This window comes from Salvelinus fontinalis, chromosome 27 (assembly GCF_029448725.1).
Source record: "Salvelinus fontinalis isolate EN_2023a chromosome 27, ASM2944872v1, whole genome shotgun sequence".
NCBI classification, from domain to species: Eukaryota; Metazoa; Chordata; class Actinopteri; order Salmoniformes; family Salmonidae; genus Salvelinus; species Salvelinus fontinalis.
This window is the reverse complement of record NC_074691.1, coordinates 14,087,728-14,105,120: the sequence shown is the minus strand read 5'-3', so window position 1 is coordinate 14,105,120 and position 17,393 is coordinate 14,087,728.

Here is a 17,393-nt window from a genome sequence, read left to right as displayed (position 1 = left end):
GGCTTTCGTGGAGATTTTGTGTTTGTGTTTGTTTTTTAACAAATGTAAGTCAGAACAAATACTTATTTTACTTTTATAATATTCCTGTTGCTATTGTTATATGTAAATACAAGAAATGAGTGTGTAGAGGGGTAACTTTCTTCACCAGTTCTCTTACCATTTTGTACAATTATGTGATTAGCCTACCAGTTGGTGTAACTGTAATGTTAATTTTCTTGAAAGGAAGTATGGTGTGTTATTTTTCTCTTATTGTAAATCTCTGTGTACAGAGATAGCTGACATTACTGTTTAATGTCATATTGTTTATTGGATTTACATTGTAGTAATTCTCTATTTATTTTATCCTGTTTCTCTCTGTATACAGATCGAGTGTATACTCTATTTCATCATTAAACTCCTAGACTGGGCTTCTGTGCCTATCATCACTCTTTGACCAGAGTGCATTAGAGAGTACCAGACTCAGTTTTAGACTCAATGTGGACTCAATTGAGTGAATGGTTTCTAAAATTGACAAATAGAAATTAGTCTACCTGTGATTAGAATTACATTTACTGTCTTGTTATTAAGCCTGCTATTGACAGACCTACAGGCTGAACTAAGGGAGTACAACAGCAAACAGTGCCATGCCACTATCCACAGGGGCTGGTACACTTTAAATTCCCGAGCCTATATCTGGTCCCAATTTTCCCCTGCTCTCTGCCATATCAAGAACTCTCTCCTAATGCAATGCTGTCACTGACTGTTTCATGCAACAACATTTGAGTCTTTTGAGTCTTCAAACTACTCCCTGCTGCTACAACCAGGGTGTGAGACAGCATAGAAAGGTTGAATCTATTCTTTCTCTCAACCGCAAAGCATTACATCACTGTCATACATGCTCAGGTGGATATTACGGTGCAAGGTTACCTATGGAAATTGCCAAGGCTTACAGTGTTCATATTTATGCAGGAAGTACTCAAGGAAATGAATGAAATCAGTCAGAGACTGGCCAAGGTTAACTACAAGGCAACGACCCCTGGGGAGTGTTTCAGTGAATATCTCACATTAACGATGAGGCCACAACTCCCAGGAGCACACTACCACAAACCCAAAACAGACCAATTCAAGAGGTGGGTCGGAAGAGTGGCCTAATAGGAAAAGCAAAGATTGGTGTTTAAAACAATAAACACCATAGATGTAGATGGACAACACACCTGGCCTAATCTGTTCTACACAGAGCCGCAGCACCCCAGTTGAGCATCATTTATCTGGTTCAAGGCCCTTAAATAAAGTATGTCATGAGAAAGAAATAAAGTGCTGATATACTGTAGCTGTTAAAAGAGCTCAGAGGGCTGGATTGAGAAGGTAAAATAGTGTGTTTGAGGAGTGTGGTGACTTTAGAGAACCCAACAGTTTGTCAAGGAGAAATGGATGGAAGCTGGGGGATTGGCTGACCATATTTTTCTTACTCAGCAGCATGACCACAAAACAATATGATGAAAAATACTTCCCTGATATGACACGTCCGTCCACATTACTTCCCAGGAAATCGACAACAGTATTTCATAGAAAGAGGAACAAGCCTGCCATCTATGGGAAAGTCATAAATACATTTCTGCCTATAGATAACCACAACACTGGTGCAGTGGTCTAAAGCACTGCATCTCAGTGCTTGAGGCGTCACTACAGACACCCTGGTTTGATTCCAGGCGGTATCACAACCGGCTGTGATTGTGAGTCCCATAGGGAGGTGCACATTTGGCCCAGCGTCCTCTGGGTTTGGCCGGGGAAGGCCGTCATTGTAAATAAGAATTTGTTCTTAACTGACTTGCCTAGTTAAATAAAGGTTCAATTAAAAAATGTATATTAAAAAGAAATTGTAAAAAATTACACAGAACTGCCAGACCATCTAACATTAGATTTCGAATCTTATTTTTTTTAAATGTGACATTTTCGGCCTGTAGATCTACTTCAAATTCATCATTGATCAAGTTTTTTTTAACAGCATCATATAGTTTAATGTTACTTTAGAAACAGCAGTCACTAATGTTAGAACAACATTAATTCCACTTCAAAAACACACATACACATTGCACCATACTGTAACATGTAAATATATACTTTGGCAGGAAACCAGGAGTCCATGCATCTGCTGGACTTGGTAACAAAGATCTTTGTAATAGAGCCCATGGTAACATTCTTCATGTATTTGTCAAATCTGCAGTTTAAACACAGTCATATCAAAACAGTTTAGAAACAGGCAGTATAGAAAATGGCAAATCCTCAGTGGTCGGCTTACCTGTGTGATATTAGGTCCTAAATTGTAACTGAGTATTACACAATAGTCGTCATATATCAGAGTAACAATGAAGTAACAATGATGCTACAGAACCATAGCAGTTGGATATGTAACGCTGCCTATGTGTATTAAACTGATGTAAACAACATATGGCTCAACATGTTTGGATATTTTCCCCTCAGCATATCTGATGAAATCATCACACACCTTTTGGCTTTGATCACAAGAGGGGGTGTCACTTATTCCAAATCTGTTTTTATAATATAATCAAATAGTAAATACAATTTCTTATCTAGCCAGTGTTTACTTTATCTTAATAGGCTGGTATCCTCAATTGGGTCCATAAACAACATGATCCGACCAACTTTTGGAACAACGGTTTCCCCGATAAACACATACAAAGGCAAACGATCCCAGTGGAGGAGAAAGGGAGAGGTCCACACCACCCATAGCCACGGGAAGTAGGGGTTTTGAGGGTTCTGCAGCACCCCCTGAAAAATCATAATAAAACAAATATATTTTTTCCCCCCCAAAAGTAGTGCACTGGGCCTTTACTAGTCCTGTATTAGCGGCCCGATATAACCATCTGTAGTGCAGGCAAACATTTTGGTTGGCAATTTGGTTGGCAACCTCCAGAAATTATTCAAGCGTTGTCATATACAAAATTCGAAGAGCTTGTGTGTATGAAAAGTGTCCCAGATGGTAGCCCTGTGAAGTCCCTTTTAAAAAACGATGACAAACAGCCTTTGTAGTTGGCTAAGCTGTGCTCTCCTGGAAAATGTGGCATTATGGTAATGAAGGCAGAGTTTACTCTCCAGAGTTTTCATTGGCCCACGAAGTGAATGAATTACAGTCGAGCATGGACAGCTTTCTGAGTGGGACATTTTCTCCTGAACAGAGAGAGAAAAAAAATCTACCATCAGGACTCATACACTTGTGTTGCGTAATGGAAACCCACTATAGGTTAGCTGTCATGCATGTGCCAGTGCCACATCATCCAAAGTGGGTCATAAAAATGTATGTAACAAAAAGTGTAAGTAGGCCAGCTCTCAGTATTATCATAATGTCTTCTGAGGAGAAACTGATGCAGCAATTTGAAATGAAACAGCACTTTAACAAGCCTATGTGACCCAAATAGCATGAAATACTGTATACCATCCTCTTATCTAACTTCCTGTCAACCCATCTCTATACATCTCTTCGACTACAGTAATAAGCAGGAGACGTGGACTGATCTGACTCTGATTTGATATAATTCCACTCTTACCCAGTGTATCTTCTAAAGAGTTCACAGCCATCTTGTTAACTTTGAGACTGACTTGATCAGCTCTGAAGTTAAAGAACAACTTGTTAAAGAACAACTTATTCAGTCAGTAGGGGAGAGTGGGGTAAGTTGAGCCAAAGAGTTAGTTGAGCCACCCCTTTTTCCTAGGGAACCATACACAAAATGAATCATGTTGCCAAATACTTAGGAAGAGGTCATCATTTCATAGAGTCTGTAAAGGAGGAAACCCTATGGAAAAAATGGTAAAAGCAAGTGCGGTAAAAAAAAATGATTTTCACAAAGTAAAACTAATTTGATCTAGGAGCTACAAAGATTGTTCAGCCTTGAAAACAGCCATCCCTGCCTTCCCGACCAGCCTAGACAGGTAGCTAACATAGCTTGCTCATACACCTTATACACAAACAAACACACACACACACTGTAATTCACACAGGTTCCACCTTTAACACCTCAGACCATGACATCAATCACATGTACTGCATCTTCACTACAATGACATGTCAAGTTACAGAGTTACACCCAACCAATGGCATGCTAAGTTACAGAGTTACACCCAACCAATGGCACGTTAAGTTACAGAGTTACACCCAACCAATGGTATGCTAAGTTACAGAGTTACACCCAACCAATGGCACGTTAAGTTACAGAGTTACACCCAACCAATGGCATGTTAAGTTACAGAGTTACAGCCAACCAATGGCATGTTTAGTTAGAGTTACACCCAACCAATGGCATGTTAAGTTAGAGTTACAGCCAACCAATGGCATGTTTAGTTACAGAGTTACACCCAACCAATGGCATGTTAAGTTACAGCGTTACATCCAACCAATGCCATGTTAAGTTACAGAGTTACACCCAACCAATGGCATGTTAAGTTACACTTCAGACCATTCCATGATATCAGTCGCATGTACTGCATCTTCACTACAATGACATGTCAAGTTACAGAGTTACACCCAACCAATGGCATGTTAAGTTACAGAGTTACACCTAACCAATGGCATGCTAAGTTACAGAGTTACACCTAACCAATGGCATGCTAAGTTACAGAGTTACACCCAACCAATGGCATGTTAAGTTACAGAGTTACACCTAACCAATGGCATGCTAAGTTACAGAGTTACAACCAACCAATGGCATGTTTAGTTACAGAGTTACACCTAACCAATGGCATGTTTAGTTAGAGTAACACTCAACCAATGGCATGTTAAGTTACAGAGTTACACCCAACCAATGGCATGGTAAGTTACAGAGTTACACCCAACCAAAGACATGTTAAGTTACACTTCAGACCATTCCATGACATCAATCACATGTACTGCATTTTCACTACAATGACATTTCAAGTTAAAGAGTTACACCCAACCAATGGCATGTTTAGTTACAGCGTTACACCCAACCAATGGCATGTTAAGTTACAGAGTTACACCCAACCATTGGAATGTTTAGTTACAGAGTTACACTCAACCAATGGCATGTACAGGAGGGGACTAAGCACGCACCCCTGAGGGTCCCCCGTTTTGAGGGTCAGCATGGCAGATGTGTTGTTGCCTACCCTTGCCACCTGGGGGTGACCCGTCAGGAAGTCCAGGATCCAATTGCAGAGAGAGGTGTTCAGTCCCAGGGTTCTTAGCTTAGTGATGAGCTTGGAGGGCACTATGGTATTGAATGCTGAGCTGTAGTCAATGAACAGCATTCTCACGTAGGTGTTCATTTTGCACAGGTGGGAAAGGGTAGTGTGGAGTGCAACAGAGATTGCATCATCTGTGGATCTGTTGAGGCGGTATGTGAATAGGAGTGGTCCAGGATTTCTGGGTTGATGGTGTTGATGTGATCCATGACCAGACTTTGAAAGTATTTCATGGCTACAGGTGTGAGTGCTATGGGACGGTATGCATTTTGGCAGGTTACCTTGGTGTTCTTGAGCACAGGGACTATGGTGGTCTGCTTGAAACATATAGGTATTACAGACTGGGTCAGGGAGTGGTTGAAAATGTCAGTGAAGACACTTGCCAGCTGGTCAGCGCATGCTCTGAGTACGCGTCCTGATAATCCATTTAGCCCTGCAGCCTTGTGAATGTTAACTTGTTTTACCCACATAAGCTACAGCGTGATCACACAGTCATCCGGAACAGCTGGTGCTGTGTTACTTGCCTTGAAGCGAACATAGAAGGAATTTAGCACGTTTGGTTGGCTCGCGTCACTGGGCAGTTTGGATATCCCTTTGTAATCAGTGATAGTATGCAAGCCCTGTCACATCCGACGAGCATCAGAGCCGGTGTAGTAGGATTTGATCTTAGTCCTGTATTGATGCTTTGCCTGTTAGATGGTTAGTCAGAGGGTTTAGCAGGATTTCTTATTGTCACGACTTCCGCCGAAGTCGGTCCCTCCTTGTTCGGGCGGTGTTCGGCGGTCGACGTCACCAACCTTCTAGCCATCACTGATCCATTTTTCATTTTCCACTGGTTTTGTCTTGTTTTCCTTCACACCCGGTTCCAATCTCATCATTTACATGTTTTGTATTTAACCCTCTGTTTCCCCTCATGTCCTTGTCGGAGATTGTTTGATTGTATGTATTGTGGAAGTCGTGTTCGGTGTGCGACGGGTTTTGTACCCACGTTTATTATTTTTTGTATATTTGGTTTTGGAGTTTTATGAGCACTTATTAAACGTCTCTGTTTAAAACAAGTTCGTTATCCTGCGCCTGACTTCCCTGCCACCAACACGCACCCTTTACAAAATCTCCGACCAATACTATGGAGTCAGCAGGAGAGGGTACCCCGGCCATTGAGGTGGAGGAGCGCATCCAGGAGCATGCAGTTATGCTTTACCGTCTTAGCGCCGCCATGGATCGCTTTGTCCAGAAAATGAACCGCTGGGAGAGACAGGGAGTTTGTCCTGCGCCTCCACCAGCACAACTGGGATCTCCACTGAGCGCCCCTTTCCCGCCTGAAAACAGTGGGATCCGTCTCTCCTTGTCCCAGGAGTATGACGGGGGGACTGCGAACTGCCAGGGGTTCCATCGGACCGTGAGAAGGTGTCCGCCCTCGTCTCGAGCCTTGGAGTGGGCCAACGCCGTGTGGAGAGAGGGAGATGCGGCGTTGGATCAGTTTGAGGAGTTCACCCTCAAACTGGTGAGCGCCTCTACCATCTGAGGCAGGAGACGAGGAGCGCCCAGGAGTTTGCCCTAGAGTTTAGGACCCTGGCTGCCGGCGTGGGATGGAACGACAGGGCCCTGATCGACCATTACCGCTGCAGTCTGCGCGAGGACGTCCGTCGGGAGCTGGCCTGCAGAGACACCACCCTCCCGTTTGACCAGCTGGTGGACCTGTCCATTCGGCTGGACAACCTGCTGGCTACTCGCGGACGTTCAGATCAGGGTCTGGTTGTTCCATCCTCCAGGGTTGGTTCCTCTGGGAAGCGAGGCAGCAGGCAGGCCACTCTGGCGTCATCCCAGGTGAGCCGGCACCACTCTCACACAGAGCCCTCTGTTGTTCATATGTTGGTGTCTGTCACGTTCCCTGAATTTTCCCCGCATTCCCAGCAATTTTATTGATAGTGCTTTAGCCTATAGTTTAGGGATTCCCATCATTCCCGTGGATGTGCCCTTCCCCGTTCACGCCTTAGATAGTCGACCATTAGGGTCAGGGTTGATTAGGGAGGTCACCGTGCCTTTGGGAGAAAATTAGTCTCTTCCTCATTGACTCTCCTGCATTTCCCGTGGTGCTGGGCCTACCCTGGTTAGCTTGTCATAACCCCACTGTTTCTTGGCCACAAAGGGCTCTCACGGGGTGGTCGCGAGAGTGCTCAGGTAGTTGTTTAGGGGTTTCCGTTGGTGCTACTATGGTGGAGAGTCCAGACCAGGTCTCCACCGTGCGCATTCCCCCTGAATATGCCGATTTGGCTCTCGCCTTCTCCAAAAAGAAGGCGACTCAATTACCAGCTCATCGACAGGGCGATTGTGCGATAGACCTCCTGGTAGACGCTGCACTTCCCAGGAGTCACGTGTATCCCCTCTCACAGGCGGAGACGGAGGGTATGGAAACATATGTCTCCGAATCCCTGCGTCAGGGGTACATTCGGTCCTCCACATCACTCCACTCAAGTTTCTTTTTTGTGAAGAAGAAGGAGGGTGGTCTGCGCCCGTGTATTTACTATCGGGGTCTGAATCAGATCACTGTGAGGTTTAGTTACCCGCTACCGCTCATAGCCACAGCGATAGAGTCAATGCACGGAGCGCGCTTCTTCACCAAACTAGATCTCAGGTGCGCTTACAACCTGGTGCGTATTCGAGAGGGAGACGAGTGGAAGACGGCTTTCAGTACCACCTCTGGGCACTATGAGTACCTCGTCATGCCGTACGGGTTGATGAATGCGCCATCAGTCTTCCAAGCCTTTGTAGACGAGATTTTCAGGGACCTGCACGGGCAGGATGTATTGGTGTATATTGATGACATTTTGATATACTCTGCTACACGCGCCGAGCATGTGTCCCTGGTGCGCAGAGTGCTTGGTCGCCTGTTGGAGCATGACCTGTACGTCAAGGCTGAGAAATGCCTGTTCTTCCAACAGTCCGTCTCCTTCCTAGGGTATTGCATTTCCACTTCAGGGGTGGAGATGGAGAGTGACCGCATTGCAGCCGTGCGTAATTGGCAGACTCCCACCACGGTAATGGAGTGCAGCAGTTCTTAGGGTTTGCCAACAACTACCGGAGATTTATCCGGGGTTTTGGTCAGGTGGCGGCTCCCATTACCTCACTGCTGAAGGGGGGCCCGGTGCGCTTGCAGTGGTCAGCTGAGGCGTACAGGGCTTTTAGTCACCTGAGGGCTCTGTTTACCTCGGCTCCCATGTTGGCCCATCCGGATCTCTCTTTGGCGTTCATAGTGGAGGTGGACACGTCCGAGGCTGGCGTAGGAGCGGTGCTGTCTCAGCGCTCGGGTACACCACCGAAGCTCCGCCCCTGTGCCTTCTTCTCGAAGAAGCTCAGCCCAGCGGAGCGAAACTATGATGTGGAGGACCGGGAGCTGTTGGCTGTCGTCAAGGCCTTGAAGGCGTGGAGACATTGGCTTGAGGGGGCTAAACACCCTTTTCTCATCTGGACTGACCACCGCAATCTGGAGTACATCCGGGCGGCGAGGAGACTGAACCCTCGCCAGGCAAGGTGGGCCATATTTTTCACCCGTTTTATATTTACCCTTTCCTACAGACCAGGCTCTCAGAACGCTAAGGCAGATGCATTGTTCCGGCTATATGACACAGAGGAGCGGCCCATGGATCCCACTGGACGCGAACATTGAGCAGGCGTCGCGTACAGAGCCCGCTCCCCTTCAGTGCCCGGCTGGGCGTCTGTACGTTCCGTATGCTGTCCGCGACCGGCTAATCTATTGGGCCTATACGTCACCCTCCTCTGGTCATCCTGGTATCGGTCGGACGGTGCGCTGTCTTAGTGGGAAGTACTGGTGGCCCACTTTAGCTAAGGACGTGAGGGTTTATGTTACCTCCTGCTCGGTGTGCGCCCAGTGCAAGGCTCCTAGACACCTGCCCAGGGGTAAGTTTCAACCCTTACCCGTTCCACAACGGCCATGGTCGCACCTGTCGGTGGACTTCCTGACTGATCTTCCTCCTTCACAGGGTAACACCACGACCCTGGTCATTGTGGGTAGTTTTTCGAAGTCCTGTCGTCTCCTCCCTTTGCCCGGTCTCCCTACGGCCCTACAGACTGCGGAGGCTCTATTTACACAAGTCTTCCGGCACTACGGGGTGCCTGAGGATATAGTGTCTGATCGGGGTTCATGTCAGTTCACGTCGAGGGTCTGGAGGGCTTTCATGGAACGTCTGGGGGTCTCGGTCAGCCTTACTTCAGGTTTTCACCCCGAGAGTAACGGGCAGGTGGAGAGAGTTAACCAGGATGTGGGTAGGTTTCTGAGGTCTTATTGCCAGGACCGGCCGGGTAGTGGGCAGCGTTTGTGCCCTGGGCAGAGATGGCCCAGAACTCGCTCCGCCACTCCTCCACTAACCTTTCTCCCTTCCAGTGTGTATTGGGGTATCAGCCGGTTCTGGCTCCTTGGCATCAGTCAGACCGAGGCTCCTGCGGTGGACGACTTGTTCCGGCGCGCGTACTCCGTTCGTTCCATACTGGATTCGAGACGTTGGGCGAGGGGCCTTCAGTACCTCGTGGACTGGGAGGGGTATGGTCCAGAGGAGAGATGCTGGGTTCCGGTGGAGGACGTGTTGGATCCTTCTATGCTGCGAGATTTCCACCGTCTCCATCCGGATCGCCCTGAGCCTCGCCCTCCGCGTCGTCCCTGGGGTCGGTGCTGACGCGCAGTTACTGTCAAGATTTCCGCCAAAGTCGGTCCCTCTCCTTGTTCGGGCGGTGTTCGGCGGTCGACGTCACCGACCTTCTAGCCATCACTGATCCATTTTTCATTTTCCATTGGTTTTGTCTTGTCTTCCTTCACACCCGGTTCCAATCTCATCAATTACATGTTGTGTATTTAACCCCTCATGCCCTTGTCGGAGATTGTTTGATTGTATGTATTGTGCAAGTCATGTGTTCGGTGTGCGACGGGTTTTGTACCCAAGTGTATTATTTTTTGTATATATTGGTTTTGGAGTTTTATGAGCACTTATTAAACGACTCCGTTTAAACCAAGTTCGTTCTCCTGCGCCTGATGTCCCTGTCACCAACACGCACCCTTTACACTTATAAGCTTTGTATGAGTCTCTGTGTAAAGGTGAAATAGAGATTTTTTTCCTGTAGTTGCACAGTTGTAGAAATTAGATCAGATGGATTTCAGTTTTCCTGTATTAAAATCCCCAGTAGCATTTTCTTGTTTGCTTATGGACCTGTACAGCTCGTTGAGTGCAGTCTTAGTGCAAGCATCGGTTTGTGGTGGTAAATAGACAGCTACCAAACATATCGATGAAAACTCTCTTGGTAAATAGTGTGGTCTACAGTTTATCATGAGATACTCTATCTCAGGTGAGCAAAACCTAGAGACGTCCTTAATATTAGAGATTGCGCACCAGCTGCTGTTGACAAAGAGACACACCCCACCTCCCCTGATCTTACCGGAGGTTGTTATTCTGTCTTGCCGATGCACGGAAAGGCCCAGCTAACTATATATTATCCATGTTCTTGTTCAGCCACAATTCAGTGAAACATAGGATATTACAGTTTTTAATGTCCCGTTTATAGGATAGTCTGAAATGGAGCTCATCCAGTATATTCTCCAGTGATTGCACATTTGCCAGTAGAACGGAGGGTAAAGGCGGGTTATCCACTCATCGGGTATCCCGCTCGCCGCCCTCTTTTAACGAATGACGTGGACTTGGGCCTGGTCCAGGAAGAGCAGTATGTCCTTCGCTTCCGACTCATTGAAGGAGAAATCCTTGTCCAGATCGAGGTGAGTACTCGCTGTTCTAATGTCCAGAAGTATTTTTCAGTCATAGGAAACGATGGCAGAAACATTATGTACAGGAAAAGATCAAATCAATGCAAAAAAACACTAAATAGCACAATTAGTCTGGAGCCCGTAAAACGTCGACAATCCCCTTCAGCGCCATCCAGTGTTAATATTGTTTAACATACAGTATGTCAATGTTCTAAAAAGAGTGCCCCAAAGGACACTGTTAAGGTCCTAAGTTATTTGCAAGACAACTACTGGTATTATTTAGTCACGGTACACATGTTTCACTCAAAACCCTGCATTTCTCTCTCTCAGTCTGTCTGTCAGTTTGTCTGTCTCTCTCCCTCTCTCTTCCTCTTTCAGAGCTCAGGGGACACAGAGAGCTTAGTGACCTGGCAAGCAGCCTGTTGAGAGCCAACTGAACTTCAGTCTCAAGCCTGAAGAGGACACTGGGTAAAAACAACTCTGTTTATACTGTTTACACTGTGCAGGCCTTGGTCAAATGCATTAAGGGAATGTACCACCACTTACAGGCAAGACTGCCATGACGCTCCAACTTAACAGAAACTGTGCCAACACTTCTAATGCATTTCAGCTATGTAGTATGATTTTATACATTTAGTAGGTACCCTCATCCCATCATTGACCCTCCTCTCCACCACTCCACCATCTAAACCTCTCTCTGTCCCCATCCTAACCTCTACCTCTCCCTTACTCCACGTTCATCCCTCTCTTTCTCCTATCCCCCACCCCACTCTCTACCTCGCTCCTCAGGTTTTCTGTGAAAAAATACTACACAGAATGCTCACATCTGAGAGTTGGCAGTGGCAGTGTCATCTACAGCCACTAGACGGCAGTTTTTATTGTGTCATATAAACCAAGAGCAAGAGTGTAGACATGAAGCCAAGGTAAGGGTTATAGCTATGGCTAAGGTAAGGGTTCAGCTAGGGTGTAGACATGAAGCTAGGATTAGGGTTAGGGCTAACCCAGGATGTGGACATAAAGCTAAGGTCAGGGTTAGGGCTGACCCAGGATGTGGACATAAAGCTAAGGTAAGGGTTAGGGCTAAGGTTAATGAATAGTAAGTTAAAATGTTGTTGACAATGAACATCTACTGAACATCTTCAAACTATTAATTTAGGACTATCCAAATAAAGTGATAACGTTGTCGTCCAGCTGACTGAACCCAGACCACTCTCAAAACTTTTCAGAGAGTGAATTGAAGGTACCTGCTTGGATGAGTTATACAGCGAAGTTGCGGACAGCAGGGATGTACTGCTTCTCTGTAAGGCCCTCACTGGCCTGGTACTGGCCTGGTACCTGGTACTGGCCTGGTACCTGGTACTGGCCTGGTACCTGGTACTGACATACCACCTACAGAGGACACACACACAGGAATTCAACACCACAGTCAACTCACACACAGCCACTGACAAACACAGAGTGGCACTATCCAGAGGAATGTGTAAGTGCAGTGCTGCTTTGTAGACACCCAGTAGTAACACTATATGACAATGCTCTGGTTATAGAGCTCCCTCTACTGGAGACTGAGCATGAAACAAGTTCATATTTCACAATATAGGCAAGACAGTTTGCCACTGTGAAATGCATTTGAAGCTTTTCGTACCTCTATCAATGTCCACAATACTGCTCAATCATCAGGTCACTACAAGTCTCTTGAGCGCTTTGAGTGAAATGTAAGAAAGATGCTATAAAGCTATTAGAAAGCTATCAGGAAGTATCATGCTCAGATAGAAACATTACATTATTGCTAGACAGAGGGCCAGTGTACCTGGTAGTGTTAAAGGAATGGTTCCAGCAAGCCATTGAAGAAGGAAAGTAGGGGCTGACCTCTGTCTGTCATCACTATGTCCTGCTGCAGCATCTGAACAGCACCAGTCTTCACCAGCAGGTAACACGGCACCTCAAAGTCCTGCAGGGATATTCCTATAGGCTGTTGACAACATGTAAACTATACTTGAAAAGATAATTACATATGCGCAATGAACACTTGTCTTCTCTCAAATACATCGTTACAGTTGTTGGTTAGCTAGCTAGCAAATTAGACATGACATCAGTCAACACACCTCAAAACAAGACATGCGTCAATAATAACAAGATAGAATGAGCTGAAACGAGACACCTATGATTCCCCACATGGCAGCTTCTTGTCATTGTTGCTAGTTATCTGACTGTTCAGAATCATAACGCACGCCTTCCAGTCACCATATATTACACAAAAATCATCACTCTGCATCTAAGTATTTCCTGGACAGTGTCCACAGGACAGAGGATGAAAGAGACAGTTTGAAAAACACACATTCAAAACCTCAGCCATGCACCCTATTGGGAAGACATAAAAGCAGCTATATTGAGTGGAAACAAACTGGGACTATACATTTATTTCAACCCTAATCAAATATTTCTAGTAAGTTTCTTCGGGTCCATGAAAAGCGCTATATAAAACCTGTGTATTATTACAAATGAGAGCAACAGCCAGGAACTCACCCTTCTTGAAGGAGGCTGCGGTGTGCATGGCCACCGCCAGCATGGTGGGCCGGAGGAACACGTGGGAGACCTGGTTCCTGTAGGAGGCACAGGAGAGCACGATGATGGCCCGGTTAAAGAGAGCCTCTTCTGGGGTCACCGGGCCCTGGGGCTCCCCCACCACCAGACTATCCAGGCCCCCTGAGACACACAGCAAGCTCCTATGAAGAGCCAGGCTGGACGACACCACCTTAGTTGTGGGAGCATGGTCTGGAGGAGAGAGAGAAAAGACAAAGACAACGAGAGACAGATAGACAACAGAAAAGGGAGTCAGACAAAGTAACAAGGTGACATGAGGCCCAGCAGTGAGCTCCGTCTGGACAGGCACGCCAAGGGTGTCTAACTGAGACGATCCTACAGACACAACATCTTGTCACAACACCAGTGACTCATTAAGGATGGCAGGTGACATCCCCAAAGCAATGACAAGGGACTCATCTGAGGCCTTGAAGGGCCATGAGAGCACCATCTGGCTCTGGTTAGCAAGCCGAGAGGTTCACACTGAGCTAATTATATATTTTGACATCAAAGGGAACTGGATATCAAACATCATATTGCATCAGGAGCAATGGGTGTAATAAATCATATGAGTCCAATCAAAGTCAGTGAGTGAACTGAGATTCTGAACATTCAGATGGCTCATGAAACACTTTAGTCCGAGAAAGACTTCAGCAAGGAAATTAAGATTCATTCCCTGGCTAAATTCCAATACGACCATATTGCAATCAATCCCCTGATTACATATCTTGGGTTTTTGCGGGGCAGTTTTTTTTAAAGATAATTACATTGCCTTTGATTACATTCTAAAGCAATGTGTATGACATTCACTTGCTGCCTGGAGTGGCACCAGATGTGCTGCATTTATATTTAGGCTAAGTTGTGCTGAGGCTACATCAATAACAAAACACTAAGCAACAGCAACAGGGAGCTTACTGTATCATTTGAGGTCAACTGGAGAGTTAAAGCCAGAAGCACAATAAACGTGGAGTTAAGAATGCATTTGGCTGGGTGTGGATCCTACCAGACCAGTCCAGGAAGGCACCATAGGACAGGGCCAGGTTCCGCAGGAGGAGAGAGGCCAGTCCAGACGCACTATCCTGTAGGCCGTGTCGTTCACAAACTACTGGGTCTCCTCCAAGGGCTTCATAGGGATGTGTCTGTAACAGGATAGGACTCAGTTAGGAGGACCAGTGATTACTGAAGAACATGACAAACCAACTCAAATTAAACAGGGTCTCAATTCAACAACAAAACATTACAAAAGCCCAAATAAATGCTTCAGAGTTCAAGGAACAGACACATCTCAACATCAACTGTTCAGAGGAGACTGCGTGAGTCAGGCCTTCATAGTTAAATTGCTGCATAGAAACCACTACTAAAGGACACCAATAAGAAGAAAAGACTTGCTTGGGCCAAGAAACATGAGCAATGGACATTAGAGCGGTGGACATCTGACCTTCGGTCTGATGAGTCCAAATTTGAGATATTTGGTTCCAACCGCCATGTCTTTGTGAGATGCAGAGTAGGTGAGAGGATGATCTCCGCATGTGTGGTTCCCACCGTGAAGCATGGAGGAGGAGGTGTGATGTTGTGGGGGTGACACTGTCAGTGATTTATTTAGAATTCAAGGCACACTTAACCAGCATGGCTACCACAGCATTCTGCAGCGATACGCCATCCCATCTGGTTTGCGCTTAGTGGGACTATAATTTGTTTTGTCAACAGGACAATGACCCAACACACCTCCAGGCTGTGTAAGGGCTATTTGACCAAGAAGGAGAGTGATGGAGTGCTGCATCATATGACCTGGCCTCCACAGTCACCTGACCTCAACCCAATTGAGATGGTTTGAGATGAGTTGGACCGCGGAGTAAATGAAAATCAGCCACCAAGTGCTCAGCATATGTCGGAACTCCTTCAAGACTGTTGTAAAAGCATTCCAGGTGAAGCTGGTTGAGAGAATACCAACAGTGTGCAAAGCTGTCATCAAAGCAAAGGATGGCTACTTTGAAGAATCAAAAATATATTTTATTTGTGTAACACTTTTTTGGTTACATAGTTTTGATGTATTCACTATTATTCTACACAATGTGGAAAATAGTAAAAAAAATTAAAAACAATCCTTGAATGAATAGGTGTGTCCAAACTTTTGACTGGTACTGTATATATTTCCTTTTCTATTCAGATTTTTCAGGGGGTGCTGTAGCACCCTCAGCACCCATACTTCCCGTGGCTATGATGACAGGCAGGACAAGGTCATAAGTGTACAGAATGTAGGACATCAACAGGAAGTCCATGAAACTACAGTGACTGGGGAGCAGCACCACAGGATGCTCCTGGATGGCCTGTTTGAGCTGAAGAAATGAAGAATGTGTGGATATGAATTAACTTTATTAACAGGGAAAATAGTTAATATCCCACATGCCCCATAATCCTTAATGTACTACTTTGCATTACATTCATAACAGACCTCAGACTCAGAATAGTTGCATTAATACATGTTAATACAGACATGTTGCAAGAGCGTTTTGAAGTCCTTGCTGAGGGTGAAGGCAAAGAAGTGGACGGTGCTGATCTGGAGCCGGTAGGCCATCTCCTCCAGAATGACACAGGACTCTTCCTGGATGATGTCAGGGGCTTCGCCAGACTCTTGTGACACCTGGGCATGATCATCAACCACAATTTTAGTCTACATGTGTAGATGACAAAATGTGTTGGTCAAAGTGTGCAGGAATGTAACTTTGTATTGCTTTGCATGCAGGGTCATATTTGACCTTATCACTCAAGGGTTAATTCTATCCCTTCAGTGTTTAAACCAGTTTGACCACCAATGACTAATGTCTTGACAACTTTCTCTGAAACTGCCTTTGGGGTTAGGCAATGCATGTATTATAAGGTCAAGTATGAGGTCAAGTATGCATACCAACTATGCCTACCAACTATTAATAATACATGCATTGCATAACCCCAAAGACAGTTTCAGAGAAAGTTGTCAAGACATTAGTCATTGGTGGTCAAACTGGTTTAAACACTGAAGGGATGGAATTAACCCTTGAGTGATAATTTCAAGTATGACCCTGCATGCAAAGCAATACAAAGTTACATTCCTGCACACTTTGATCAACACATTTTGTCATCTACACATGTCGACTAAAATTGTGGATCAGAGGGGTCGAGATGTCACTGTGGTGTGAGGCTCAATAGAAACACTGAGATTTTAACACTTCACAACCTATAACAACCATGACAACCTTTGCACATGCGGCCGATGGTATTAATTACCTACCTGATTAATCACATAGCGTAGTTTATCAGAATAGACGATATTCTTGAGCATATTTGCATTGCAGGGAGTGAGTCCCTTGTAAAGAACCGGTGAATATTTCAAGTCGCTGGAGTTCCTCCTCTCTTCCAAAATGTCTTCATAGTCATCTCTCTTTTTTAGCGTCGGTTCCCTTTGCTGTAACGTTAAAAACACAATGGCAGCTAAATATGTTCTCAAGTCCGATCCAAGAGTTGAACGAGCACAAGATGGCGCGCGCGAGCAAGATGAAACATTGCGCGAGCAAACGCAATCGAGAGAAGAAAATGGGCACGCGAGCAGACGGGTCCAGCGAGTGCACAGGTCAGTCAAGAGCGCACATTAAACTTAAGAGCTTCATTGTCACAGATCTGTCACAGATTGAGAAAGATAAAACTTTCTCAATTGATCAAATTGCTCTCTCAAGTCTTGGCACCTTTGGGTTTGGATTTCAGGCTGATGGAGGTTGAGTTTACGGTGGATGGGTGTCTAGAAACCTTCGATTGGTCACTTTCACTGGAATGATGGATGAACTTAAAAAAGGACTACCATTGGCCAGTCCAGTGTTCG